The sequence below is a fragment of the Acyrthosiphon pisum genome, chromosome X (genome assembly GCF_005508785.2).
Source record: "Acyrthosiphon pisum isolate AL4f chromosome X, pea_aphid_22Mar2018_4r6ur, whole genome shotgun sequence".
Lineage (NCBI taxonomy): Eukaryota > Metazoa > Arthropoda > Insecta > Hemiptera > Aphididae > Acyrthosiphon > Acyrthosiphon pisum.
Genome location: NC_042493.1, coordinates 106,930,485 through 106,943,348, shown reverse-complemented (window position 1 = coordinate 106,943,348; position 12,864 = coordinate 106,930,485). Strand labels below are relative to the sequence as shown.

The window sequence follows — 12,864 nt, the reverse complement described above, 5'->3', positions numbered from 1 at the left end:
CAGAACTCCATACCCAAATAATTTAAAAATAAGCAGAGTGCAGACAGCTGCAGTCATTAGACTATATTACTATAATAGACGTATTTTCCACAGATAAGTATATTATTACGTACTAATTTTATATACAGTATACAGTAATTTTAGTATTTTCTCTGTCTATGCCAAAGACAATAGACCTATAATCTTAATTACCTAACCTAACTCATAGTATAAGGATTATACCATGACCTAACTTAGGTCTTTTGTCAACAAATTACGCAATAGCTAATAGGACTATTTAAAGAGTTATGAACACAGAACAATATTAGTTAAAAATAGCTTATTCAATAATTTTTATTATGTAATAAATAATAGCTAACGAATTATTCAGTGCAGCACATATTTAAAATGTCAAATTATTTACTATTTAAAAAAAAAAATATTATGTTGGTAATGCCAACATTTCAGAATTATCGTACTCGACATTCTTATCATTTTTCGAACAACTACCCTGTACCCCATTTCGTGGTAGGTACATAGTGATAAGACAGAATCGCGGGCGTTAAATTTTTGAAATTTCTCGAACGATGCAGTTCCACGATTTAGGACGTAACACGGGCATTTCATTGTCTCTGTCTAATATGGAAAATGTACGATGAGCGGATCACATTTAGCATCGTTAGTTTAAAAATTAGAGTGAATCGAACTATATTGAAACTAATAGAAAATTTACGTTCGGCGTAATACATTTTTATTATTTGCGGCCGTGTAGACGATAAGTAGGTAGTCGAAATAATGCTTCGCTTTTTATATTACCTACCTATAGTCTCCAAAAGGGCCTGGATAAACAAAAAAAAAAAAATTTAGGAAGACGTGAACCTTTACGTAAAATCGGTATTGGTTTTTCGTGTAAGTGCGTGTTACTCTAAAATAAATTACTGTAGATACATGCAATTTTCACCGATTGTTGAATAAAACTATGTACGACTGTTCTGTAGTCTATGTTTAGAAGATACAGGTTTAGATACACTTAGGTTTTTCATAATTTATGTCGATGAAAGAATAATATATCTTAAATAAGTCAATAAAATGAAAAAAGTAAAAAATTAAATTTTTCAAATAGATTTATATAATATAAAATAATAAAATATACAATGTAAAATTATAGGTACGCCTATTATCTATTTGTCATCAACTCAAATGTAAAATAAAATAAGAATAAAATATAAGACCAATATGTTAAACCCTCGAAAATATTAAACTCCATCATTTTTGTAATAGATTATTTTACGTGATTACATTTAACATATTTCGCATGTGGTTGAGAGAGAGAAAACAAATATTGTGCCTACATACGTAATAATATGTAATTTATTTTACTATTATAGTAATGCCGTATGTTGAATATATTATTGCAGAAAACATTGAATATTAAAATGGCATTGCATGTTTATAAAATATAATTAATTATGTAATTATGTTAAATATATCAAGTTTCACAAGTAATATTTTTAAATTACCACAAAAAAAAAACTAAAATCGTTGACTTTCTGTTAAAATATCTAATTCCGTTGTGAGATTCTGGATTTTTTATAACCCTATAACCACCCACAAATTTAGTGGGACATTCAATTTATGACCTACGAGCGGCACCACGCGTAAATCCGAAGATTTACTTCTGTGGAACTCGTAGGCTTTAATACATGCAGTGGCGGATGAACGCGGAAGATTTATTTTAAGTAATACAGGGAAGAAAGGTTACACTTTTGATACTAGTTAAATAATAAGATAGAGTTTTGAGGTAATAGTTTTTGGTAATAATAATGTTAAAAAATTCTGTGATGTTATAACTTATAAGGTATATATAACAACCGTATAAAAGAAACGAATAATTCTATAGAGTCATTGTTTCAAATGTTAGACGTGTTTTATGTTTCAGTATGTTTGAACTGTAAAGGGGATTCGATACCGTGATTTTATGTTTTTGTCTTTTTTTTTTTTATCGTGAACCGAGTTTGAAAATAATTTTTATAGGTCGTCATTTTTTGAGAAGCTAAAGCTACAAATAAAATGTACATATTCGTTTTATTGCCCGGTATCACTATTGGTATGAATAATTATGTTATACTTCAATTGGATCTGAATTAAGTATACTTAAGATTGTTTTATTAAGAGGATTATGTCAGCGCACTATTCGTTTTCTCTCTCTGGCCCACGCGCAACATAGACAAAAAGCATTTATGCAAAATCATTTTTTCTATGCGTTTAAGTAATCTTAGAGTAAAGTCATCTATTACGAAAAAGATAGAGAATAATATTTTTGAGGGAATGACATATTGATTTTATATTTTATTATTATTTGAATTTGTATTCGACTTTCAAAATAAATAAAAAAATGTTGTAAATTTAAATGATGTTTAAATTGTTTTGAGAAATACTTAGACAAATGGATATGTCATTCCCACAAAAGCATTATTCTCTATCTTTTTTGTAATAGGTGACTTTACTCTAAGATTACTTAAACGCATAGAAAAATGATTTTGCTTAAATGCGTTTTGTCTATGTTACGCGTGGGCCAGAGAGAGAAAACGAATAGTGCGCTGACATCCTCTTAAGTGTATTATTTATATAAACTAATGAAAACTTATAAAACTTCTTGAGAACGTAATTTAATTATGATTCGGTACATTTATTTACCTATAAATTAGTATATGTAAAATTGATTATATTATGCATGGATAAAACATATCAATTAATACATTACGCTAATGTATTAATTAAAAGTTAAGAATTTGAAATTTTTAAGGAGATTCGAGTTCATAGGTAACGTGATTAGATTAAAATAGACAAAAAGCTAATTAAACTGCAAGACTAGTAAACCTAAGTCTCATTGAACCATGGCCAATTAGTGACCAACTCGAAGATATAGAAGATAGATGTATAAGATGTAATAGAAATGTTGAGTACCAAAGTTTTTTAACCATTTGTATATGTATAAGTATATGTATATGTATAAGTCGTTCATCAGCCGATAAAATTTGACAACACTGGGAACTTTGTGAGGTCGTCAGGAATGATTCAATTGAGTGAAATATTGATTATATTATATTGTGTTCAGTGGCAACCAATAGACACTGACGCAGGAGCAGTGGGTAGTGAATTAATTTGTTGGCCAATTTCGGCAGTTGTGTCAGAATTTTTCTTTCAAATCAAAACTTATGTGACTATTATTATTATTAGGTACTGTCTACTCTCCATATAAACTGTAAGGGGATTATTGTTTCTATTAAAACAAGATTTAAATATTAAATACATATTATAATGACATATTAAGGTGGATGTAACATAATATAGTGTAACTATTGAGTATTAATTTTTTGGATTTACACAAAATGTCTATCCAACCGATCCTGATTTATAGTGATGACACGTTTCATAATTATAGACATATCAAGTTTCAAATACTGAAATTTACATATTGTATTGTTTGGGATATTCGAATAAAAACTCATAGTTCTTGGACTAGGTTTGAATTCCCGGCGAATCAATAAATGTCAAAAGCTCTCCAAGTTGTGTATACTACGTGGGATGATGGCGATGCGTCCTTACCCCACCGCGGAAATCATTACCTAGTTTTTAAGTTATAGCCTTACGAAGTGCATTAGTATTTTATGCATGCGTTTATTTTGAATAACATAATATTTGCAGTGAATCTATTTAATAAAAGGAAAAATATATCGAAAATCTGATTTGTGGCAATATATTAATGGAATATAATATTTTAGATTCTGAGAGGAACGATAAATGTTTTGATTTTACAATGATGTGTGTGTTTTTCATTTTTTATTTTTTTTTTTGTGTCTGTCATCACGGTTTGGGGCAGTAAAAATGCTTTGATTTTCTTCAACAGTACCTATCTTGTTCGATGGGAATGTAAATCTAGTTGTTGCAAGGTCAAATTTTAAAATTCCCAATTATTTTCATAAGCGCCGGAAGAAACAACATAAAAATTAACGAAAAACGAGAATTTTTACGCAAAATCGGTTTTCCACAAAATCGATTTTGGTTTTAGGTGTAATTTTTTAAACAAATTATAACTTATATACGTGAAATTTCGACTGGTCGTTTTTATTTGCATTTTCTATACACGATAATATTTTCAAAATATTTTGATTTGTTTTGAATTGTTTAGGAACAATTTCTGTTTCCTATTATATTAGTTTTTTTTTCTACGAATGTCAATACAACTTTAATTGTTGGGTAAAAAGTCTTGAACATTTAAAACAAGACTCCTACTACCTATATTGTTACAATGACATTTGAAAAATATTAAAAATCCTTAGTCACAGTTTTTATTTATAAGCATTTTTGATATATTGTTGTAATAGCAGCTGAAAAATATTAAAATATATTGGCACAATTTTTTTTTATAAGCATTTAAAATTTAATAATTATTTTGTAATTATAAATATAGAATATGTTTAACTTTTATAACTAAGGTTTGAAAATTTAAAACAAGGTTCCACGTAAATAGGTAAATATATAAATTACTTTATTCACAATAATATCATCAAAATAAATAGGTACCTAGTAATATCATAGGCTGACTGACCGTTTTCGCTCAGAATCGTTTTTCTTATACAATGATATTATATCATTGAATTCAAATTTAACACCATCCGTTACAGTGACCCATTTGTAACATACTGTACATCAGAGCAAACTCCACTTACCCACTTTTTTTTTTTGAATTTTTAAAAATTTTTTTTTGCATCTGTCATCACCTTTTAGGACATTAATTATGCCATTATAGCATATAGCATGTAGCCTAGCGGTTCCCAACACATATGCTGAGGGCTAAAAGTGGGCCTCGTGCATCGTGGTACTGGGCCAAGGATCAGAAAATTTTAATTGGCATCAATATCAAGATTTTTAAATGATTTTATTTACTATGTCTATATTATAATTCTTTTATCATCTTATTTGTGAGTGTTCATATTTTAAATTTTTATCCATGTATATTATGCCAGCGGGCCTCAAAGTTTTTTCCTACATAATTGGTGTCCCCATAACTAATAAGGTTGAGGACCGATGTTGTAGCTTATAGTATAACTATATAGACATGCCGATTAGTATAACTGTAAAGGTACTTTTTAAAGTGCACAACTATTGTATAATATAATACTTATGCCTAACCTGTATTTTCATCAAGTACATTTTAATGAGTTAATTTTTGTAGTTATTTACTTAAAACAAGGCAAGTTATATTATTCATTAAGACAATACGTTACGATTGTCTTTGTTATTTTAGTATCATCTGCAATTAAATATAATTATATTACTTATTAAAATATATGCAATTCATAATATAAGTATTAGCTATTAGGTTCCATACTTAATAGGAACTTACAATTATATTTAATCAGTATTACTTAATTTTAATATTTAAATGAATTTGACGTGTAGTAATTAGAATTGTCTATAAATTATAATTTGTTAATAAATATATTTTTTCAGATACTTTCCTGAATGCTGAAAATTACACCATTATATTCAATTGCAGATTTATTTGACAACAATAAATAATTGTAGTAAATTGGTGAAATTTTAATTCTGTGCTTTTGAATACAAGTTTTCTAATGCCATCTAGGATGAACATAATATTTGTTTTCTATTAAAAAAATGTACCCTGGATATAAAACACAGAATATCTGAAAATTTAGATGAATTTATAATATACCTATAATAGATATTACTTATGCGTATTGCGTAGTATACTATTATTATTGGGAAGTAATTGTTATTTGTTTATATTAATATTATATCTGTTTACTTGTATCATTGATTAAACAAATGTATATATGTATGCACCTGTTAAATATTGTTATACATTGGTATATTTTTCTTTAATGCTTGTGTCTACACATAAAACAAAAACTGTATCTTTGTTTTACTACAATTTAATGTACTAAACTTAAAATAATTATAACTTAAGCTCATTGGTATGTCATATATTACATGGTGAAGTTCAATTAATAGGTATCAAAAATGAAATTAATTAGAAAGGTAGCTATACTTTCTATTTTAATATTTAACATAATTCATATTGATTAAGCATAAATTATAAAATACCTAAGTATAGGTAATATCAAACATGCCTAATTCATAAAAACAGTTTGTAATATAATTATAACAAAAATATTATTAAAATAGGTAAAACATAGGTAAAACAAGTACACAAATTAAAGGAAATAGGTACCTATCAGAATATACCTACAATTAAAAGTCTTCCTCAATTATGTCCATTGTCGTTAGTTGAAGAATTTTAATAACAGCCACTGAATCTTTCTGGCAACTGCATACTATTTTTTCAAAGATGTTTGTCTTTCCTCGTTGCAAATGGGAACGGGTTTGACAACCTGTAAGACAATAATTTACATATTTAATCCAATTTGATAATTAATATTACTATGATCAATTTTTACTATAAGCATAAGCTAAATATACAATTGAACATTTATTACATTTTTAACTACAAAATAATTTGCAAATTTTTGATGAATTTTATCGAATTGTGAACTTTAAATGCTCATGAAAAATTGTGGTTATGTATCTCTTACATCTGTGAACAGATATTGTAGAAACTATAACAGGATTACCCCCCGTATTACATTTTCAAATTCTTTGACACTTTTTCTTGACAGTAATATTAAAAACAAAACTAATCGAAAATATTAAAATGTATTATCCCCATAATACTAGCTCAAAAAGAGTGAAATTGTTTTAAAAATTGTATGGTGTATAGACAATGCTAATAAGAACATTCATATATCTATACCTAGGTATTTTTTTTATAAAACAAAATCAAAAAATATAATAATTTTTCATTAATTATCTTTTTGTTTTTCCCAATGTGTGTGAAAACGACTGGTAACATTCAAGCTTTACCTGTTTAACGCATCCGACTAGATGCACTTTCCCTTCAGAAAAGATACCAATGTCCAAACTAGTTATGTGTTTCTTTGCAATTTAAATGTGTTGAGGCCGCTGCGTTATTAAAATTGGATTATTGCTCAGCAAAATTGTATTACCTAAAAATTAAAACTTTGTTAAAAATATGTCAGTAATTCATAACAATAGTTTGTAATATAATTATAACAAAAATATTATTAATATTTAATAATTAAAAACATAATAATTTTTACAAAAATTATAATTTTATTTTGTGTAAAAGAGAATTTCAGTATTCACTTTAAAACTAGGTGATTTTAATGATACTTGGTATTTTGTATCATCATAAGACTCCTACTGCTGATTGGACCTTAAACAATATGCAACATAATGCAATTCTGTCTATGTACATCATTTTTTTGGGTTTTCTGCCAATCATTTTTAAAACAATATCTGCTGTTTTGTTTTTTGATTTCACTTCATTATTTGAAATAAGATTGTATTCATCATTTTCTATAGCAGAAATAGCCAAAATTGATAAAATTGAATCAGCAGAACAAGTATTATTAAGTAGCACCTTATCAAGTCCAGGCACAAATATTGGTTTATTTTGAAAACAAGAACCCTTTTTTAACAATCCTATTGATGTAATTCTTCCTTTTTGATTTAAATCAATTTTTTTAAATCTTGGTTGTTAATTTAATATGATTTAGAAAAACGCAATTTTGTTGAACATTCTTGAATATTTCCTTTTTTTTCAAACTTCCACAGCTGTTGATTTCTTTTCTTTTCTTTTATAAATGTTATTACAAGCCAAACATTATTTTTCTTCACCACAACCTTCCTTGGTATTTTTCACAGCAACAGAACAGCCAAATAAATGCATTGAGTTATTACATTGATTACAGCGATGAAGCCCAGTAGGTGTATGTCCATTATTACATGGTGCACATCAAATCGACTCAAATACTTCATCTGACAGCTCTTCCGGAGATATATCATAAAATATGCCTTGTTTGGTACATATTTCTTTAGTAGCTAATGAGTCATCATACATACATTTTTTATTTCTATTTTTATTTGATAATTATAAATCACTCAATTATTGATTATTCACCGGTAATTCACTGGTAATTCTTCATAGCTTTATGCATTCAGAAATAAATGGCCACCTTGATAATATTTTAAAATATGTTCAACAAAACTGTCTACTTTAATTGGTAAGGCTACATTTATAAAAACTCTATTTTTCATATGATTAAAATTACTTTTGCATCTACTATTTGAAGCTATTTCATCACCAAATCCAAAACTATTGACTATTATATGTCTTGACCAACAAGGAAATAGTTTCATCGTATTGATGATAAAAGGTACAAATATTGAGCATTGTCATATATACCAATTACATTCTCTACTAGTGTTTTACATTTCCTTGAAATTTCTCTTGCCTAGTGTTTAAAAGATGTTACATTTACATTATCTACATCTATATCTTCATCATAACTTTCTAGAATTTCATGTAGTATTATGTAACATTATTTATTATATCATCAACAGTAGAACTAGTAGGTGTAATCAATGATTGTAAATATTTTTTACTTTGTACGTATGCAGTTTTTGTCTGTACTTCTGTGTCACCATCATTATTACTTGTGTTTATACAAGGCCCTTCATATTTACTGAAGACTATTACAAATATAGCCTCTAGTATTTTTTTTGCTTCATCCATATTTTTACAAAATATTAAAAGGCACATTGCTCTACAAAATAGCTGTTTTGTTCTAGAATATTTAGAAGTTTTTAGTGGTTGCCATTGAGTCACAAATGGACATAATGATTTACATCATTCTTATAAAACAAGTTGGTATTTTTTGCTTGCTATTCTTTTTTTCTTTAAGGATTGAAAAACAGATATTTAAGTATTTATCCATAGAATTATACTGTGTAAATGATTGCACAAGTGCAGACATCAAAGCAAGTGATGGGTCACTAATTACAACTTTAGGTATTGTGACATTTGTAGACCAGCGTTTCAAAGACAAAGATATTGAAATATTATCGTGTTGTTATGATAGCATTGATAATACTGTAAAACTTTGATTATTTATTTTTATGATGCCTTTATACAAATAAATTGGAGCTCTATGATTCTGACCAATTCTCTCAATTTTTTTACAGCAGCCTCCAGTTGAATCATAACTTATAGTTGGAATTTTATTTTTAAAGCAGACTTCTTTATATATTTTCAATTGAAGATTACTCCAAAAATGAATAAAAAATTATCAAACCCAATATCATAAATGTAAGTTAAATGCTTCGCCATTGTATCTCATTCAACTTAATGCAGTAATCGGGTCTGAATGAAGCCTAGTTGCAGATACTTCGCTATACTTAAGTGCTCTTAAAGCATTTGTATTTGATTTTTATAGAAGTGGGTATTGCATCACCTTTAAATATAAATCAAAAATTAGAATTTTAGAAGGTTACATTTTTTTAGATTTAAGAATATAATTATTGTGAATTTTAGCTATTGTTCATTTAAATTTAAACTATTATTAGTCTATAGGACTTTAAATATTAAAAAAAAAATTCTTGTATTTTAGTTGTTTTTCAAATGTTTTCTGAAATTATTTTGAAATTTAATATTGGTCATTAGTTTTTTAACCAGTGATCAGTTGTTGATAATTTAAGATATTACATGGTATTATATCATAATACTGCATAATACATTAAAAAACTTTAGAAAAAACAATGAAAACAACTTTTAAATATGAAATATTATCGAGCTAAAGAAAATATGTTAGAAAAGGATTAATGGAAACATTTTACCCCTACCCCAATTTTGTATTACATCTATGATACCAATTTAACTAACTCCTAACGTAACATGTATTTGTTCAGAAAGATAGTTTCTATGTTTGATTATTTATATATGCCCTGATATGAACAAGTGAAACCACTAAATAAGTGGTTCAGAAAACCCATAAGATTTAAGTTTGTTAACTAAATGTGAGATTTATCCTTTCAAATATTTTTTTTTATATTTGTGTACACAACGTCGGTTTGTGATTGAGTATTATACAATTGTAGGATTAATTGTTTGAATGAGCTCAAGTTTGTTGCTGTTCATCTATTTTGTTTTAAACCATGTTGGTTATTTGATAATAATGGATCACACGATGGTGTAATAATGCTGTATACCATTTTAGAAAATAATTTGGGAATAATGGATGATAATTATTTATTAGATTTTTTCCTTTTTTAAAAAATAGCGGTAGCAAATTATGACTTTCATTGATCGGGTCAAATACCAGAGTTTAAAGATTTATTGAATAACACAGTAATAACCGAAGTAAGTATGAAAGCACATTCTTTCAAAAATATTGGAGATATTTCATCGGGGCCCATTACTGTTTTAAGATATATTGCATTATACGTTGTAAACAGTCATCTGACTCTGGACAATTTCTGAAATAGGATTTATACTAGTCTGTTCTAAATAACTATGCGGATAAACATTATTATTTAAGACATAAGTACTTGAGAAATCATCTTTAAATACATTTATAATGTCTTTTCCATTGTCAACTTCCTTATTTAAAAAAAGACATTACGTAAGGTAAGTTAAGGTAATTTATGATTGTTTGTACTATTGTTTACGGATTTCCAAAAACTAAATAGGATTGTTTTTTTATTGCTTTTGGTCACTTTTTATAAAATACAAGTCATATAAATAATATCAATGTCTTATTTGTTCACATTTAGAATGTAGTATATAATATTCAAAATGTTTTGAGTGTTTTTATGTATCATAGACTACATAATAGTTGTATATTTGGACTCAAGTTTTTAAATGTAAAATATTCTGTCGAATTGATAATCAGTATATGAAATAAAGGCATAACAAAAATTAATCATTTAGTTTAAGTATAAGTGCCATAAATTTGAAGTTTATATTTTTACCTGTTCATCTAAAGAGATATTTGGTGAGTGCAAATCATCATCGAATAATCCATAGAAAGTTTTGCTGCTACAATTGCTTAAAATCAAATCATTCTTTTTATGTTCATACCTGTAAAAAAATATCATGGAATAGTATTCAATCATACGTAATCTGATTTAATTATTTAAAAGTTTTTGCACATTATACTTCAAATACTTTTGTTCTTTCCAATTCATATTACTGAATTCGCACATGATGATGGTATATTATTTGATGGTTCTATTTGACAAGAAGTTCTGAACGCTTCTCTGTCATCCAGAACTATAAAAACATATTTAAGACAATTACAGATAGTTAAAATATTTATATTAAACAGAATCTAAAAACTATATACATACTTGAGCTAATACTTCATTCTTTTCTTTTTTTTTATCAAAATTAATTAGACCATCAGGCAAGAGATCGAGAGTTGCAGCATCAATCATGGTTAAATCAGTTAGAAATGTCTCTAAGTACAGTATAGTTCCAATGTTTAACTTCTAAAAATATTCCATTAATTACTTTATTAAAATATGAAGAAAAAAAATAATTGGTATTATTTGCTGTATATAATGCACAATGTAACTCAATATACTCATTGTACTCTGCTGTTTTTGAATAATTTTTTGTAAATGTCTATCATTGTGTCTAAATGTATCAGCAAATTTTGCTGTACCTTATTCTATTATTTTCTTCACTAAATGTCCGCGCAAGTTCTTGAAACAATTTCACCTAGGGATTTTTTTTTCATATACATAACTTGATTAGAAATATTTTACTTATGTTATTTTATACATTTCACTCAATCAGTATTACCTTGTCTCAAGGAACCGAATGCCATGTTTTCTTTAATTTAAATACTGAATTGAATTGTAAGCCAGATATAATTGATTTTAGTGAGGAATAATTCTTAAGCACTCTTAATTCCTATAAAATAATAAAATTTATTTCAAAATATATTACATATTATCATTACGCTATACTTGAGCAATGTCAATCCAAGTTTCAGAAACATGTGGTGTATCTGAATTGATTGCAATATCACAGTACTGATAACTCATAGTGACACAGCATGGAATTGTTCAATTGTAGCGAGGACTATGTAGTGCAGATTCTGCTTTTTTATTCTTAGACTAAACTGCACCTAAACACTGGTGAGCAACCATTCTTCTTAAGACATCCTATATTAATTAAATACAGGTTGGAAATATTGATATAAAATATGGTAATAAAATATACATTTTTATTTAGCCTGTGTAAAATTACAGAAGCCGTGCAGTTTTGAAAATTATATCTTGAAAAATATATTACTTTTACTTTAGTTGAACATGCACAATATTAATAATAAAACATAGGCAAGTATGATAAAGTATGATACACAATTAGTTATGAATACCTAACTCCACACGGGAAAAACTAACAAATATCAAATTAAATGGTGATTTTAGTATCACTGAATTGAGTTTTTTCCTGCAGTGTACGGCAAAGTTTTAAGTACGATTTAAACCAACAAATTAATAAGGAATGAATTTGACTCTCAAAGCCTACAAAACAAATAAATTGAGTATAAAATATAATTCTTAAAAATAAATTGTTAAACATGAAAAATACTTGTCATCTTCTTTGTGTTGCATTAGTCAGTTAGTGAAAGTGTTAAATTCAATACTTACTATGTAAAGTAGTCAACTTGTTGTATAAAGCAATATCCGTATTAGTGTAGTTATTAAAAATATTTTAAAAAAATATTTAAAAAAAATATTTAAAATTAGGTGTTTCAAAACTAGGAAAATGGTGATCAAAATATATTATATACTATATATATATAGTCAATGTTACAACTGATCGATGTATTCTTATCAATATTTTTGTATTTGATTTTGGTTTTCTTATCTTCGTGAGCTGAGTATCAAAAACTGGAGTGCGGAGTTAACTTTGTTACGCCTCAGGGC

At 27.0% G+C, this 12,864-nt stretch overlaps 1 long non-coding RNA gene across 1 annotated transcript in view; it reads right to left on the bottom strand.

The window, feature by feature from the left end:
- Positions 1 to 6,211: 6,211 nt before the first annotated feature.
- Positions 6,212 to 12,864, bottom strand: part of LOC107884899 — a 7,480-nt gene continuing 827 nt past the window's right edge. Inside the window, exons 2-8 of the long non-coding RNA XR_003839990.1 lie at positions 11,899 to 12,096; positions 11,732 to 11,842; positions 11,275 to 11,647; positions 11,084 to 11,197; positions 10,897 to 11,005; positions 6,928 to 7,070; positions 6,212 to 6,398 (exon numbers count right to left, since the gene is read on the bottom strand). This is a non-coding gene — a long non-coding RNA (uncharacterized LOC107884899). The remainder of the gene's footprint in view (positions 6,399 to 6,927; positions 7,071 to 10,896; positions 11,006 to 11,083; positions 11,198 to 11,274; positions 11,648 to 11,731; positions 11,843 to 11,898; positions 12,097 to 12,864) is intronic.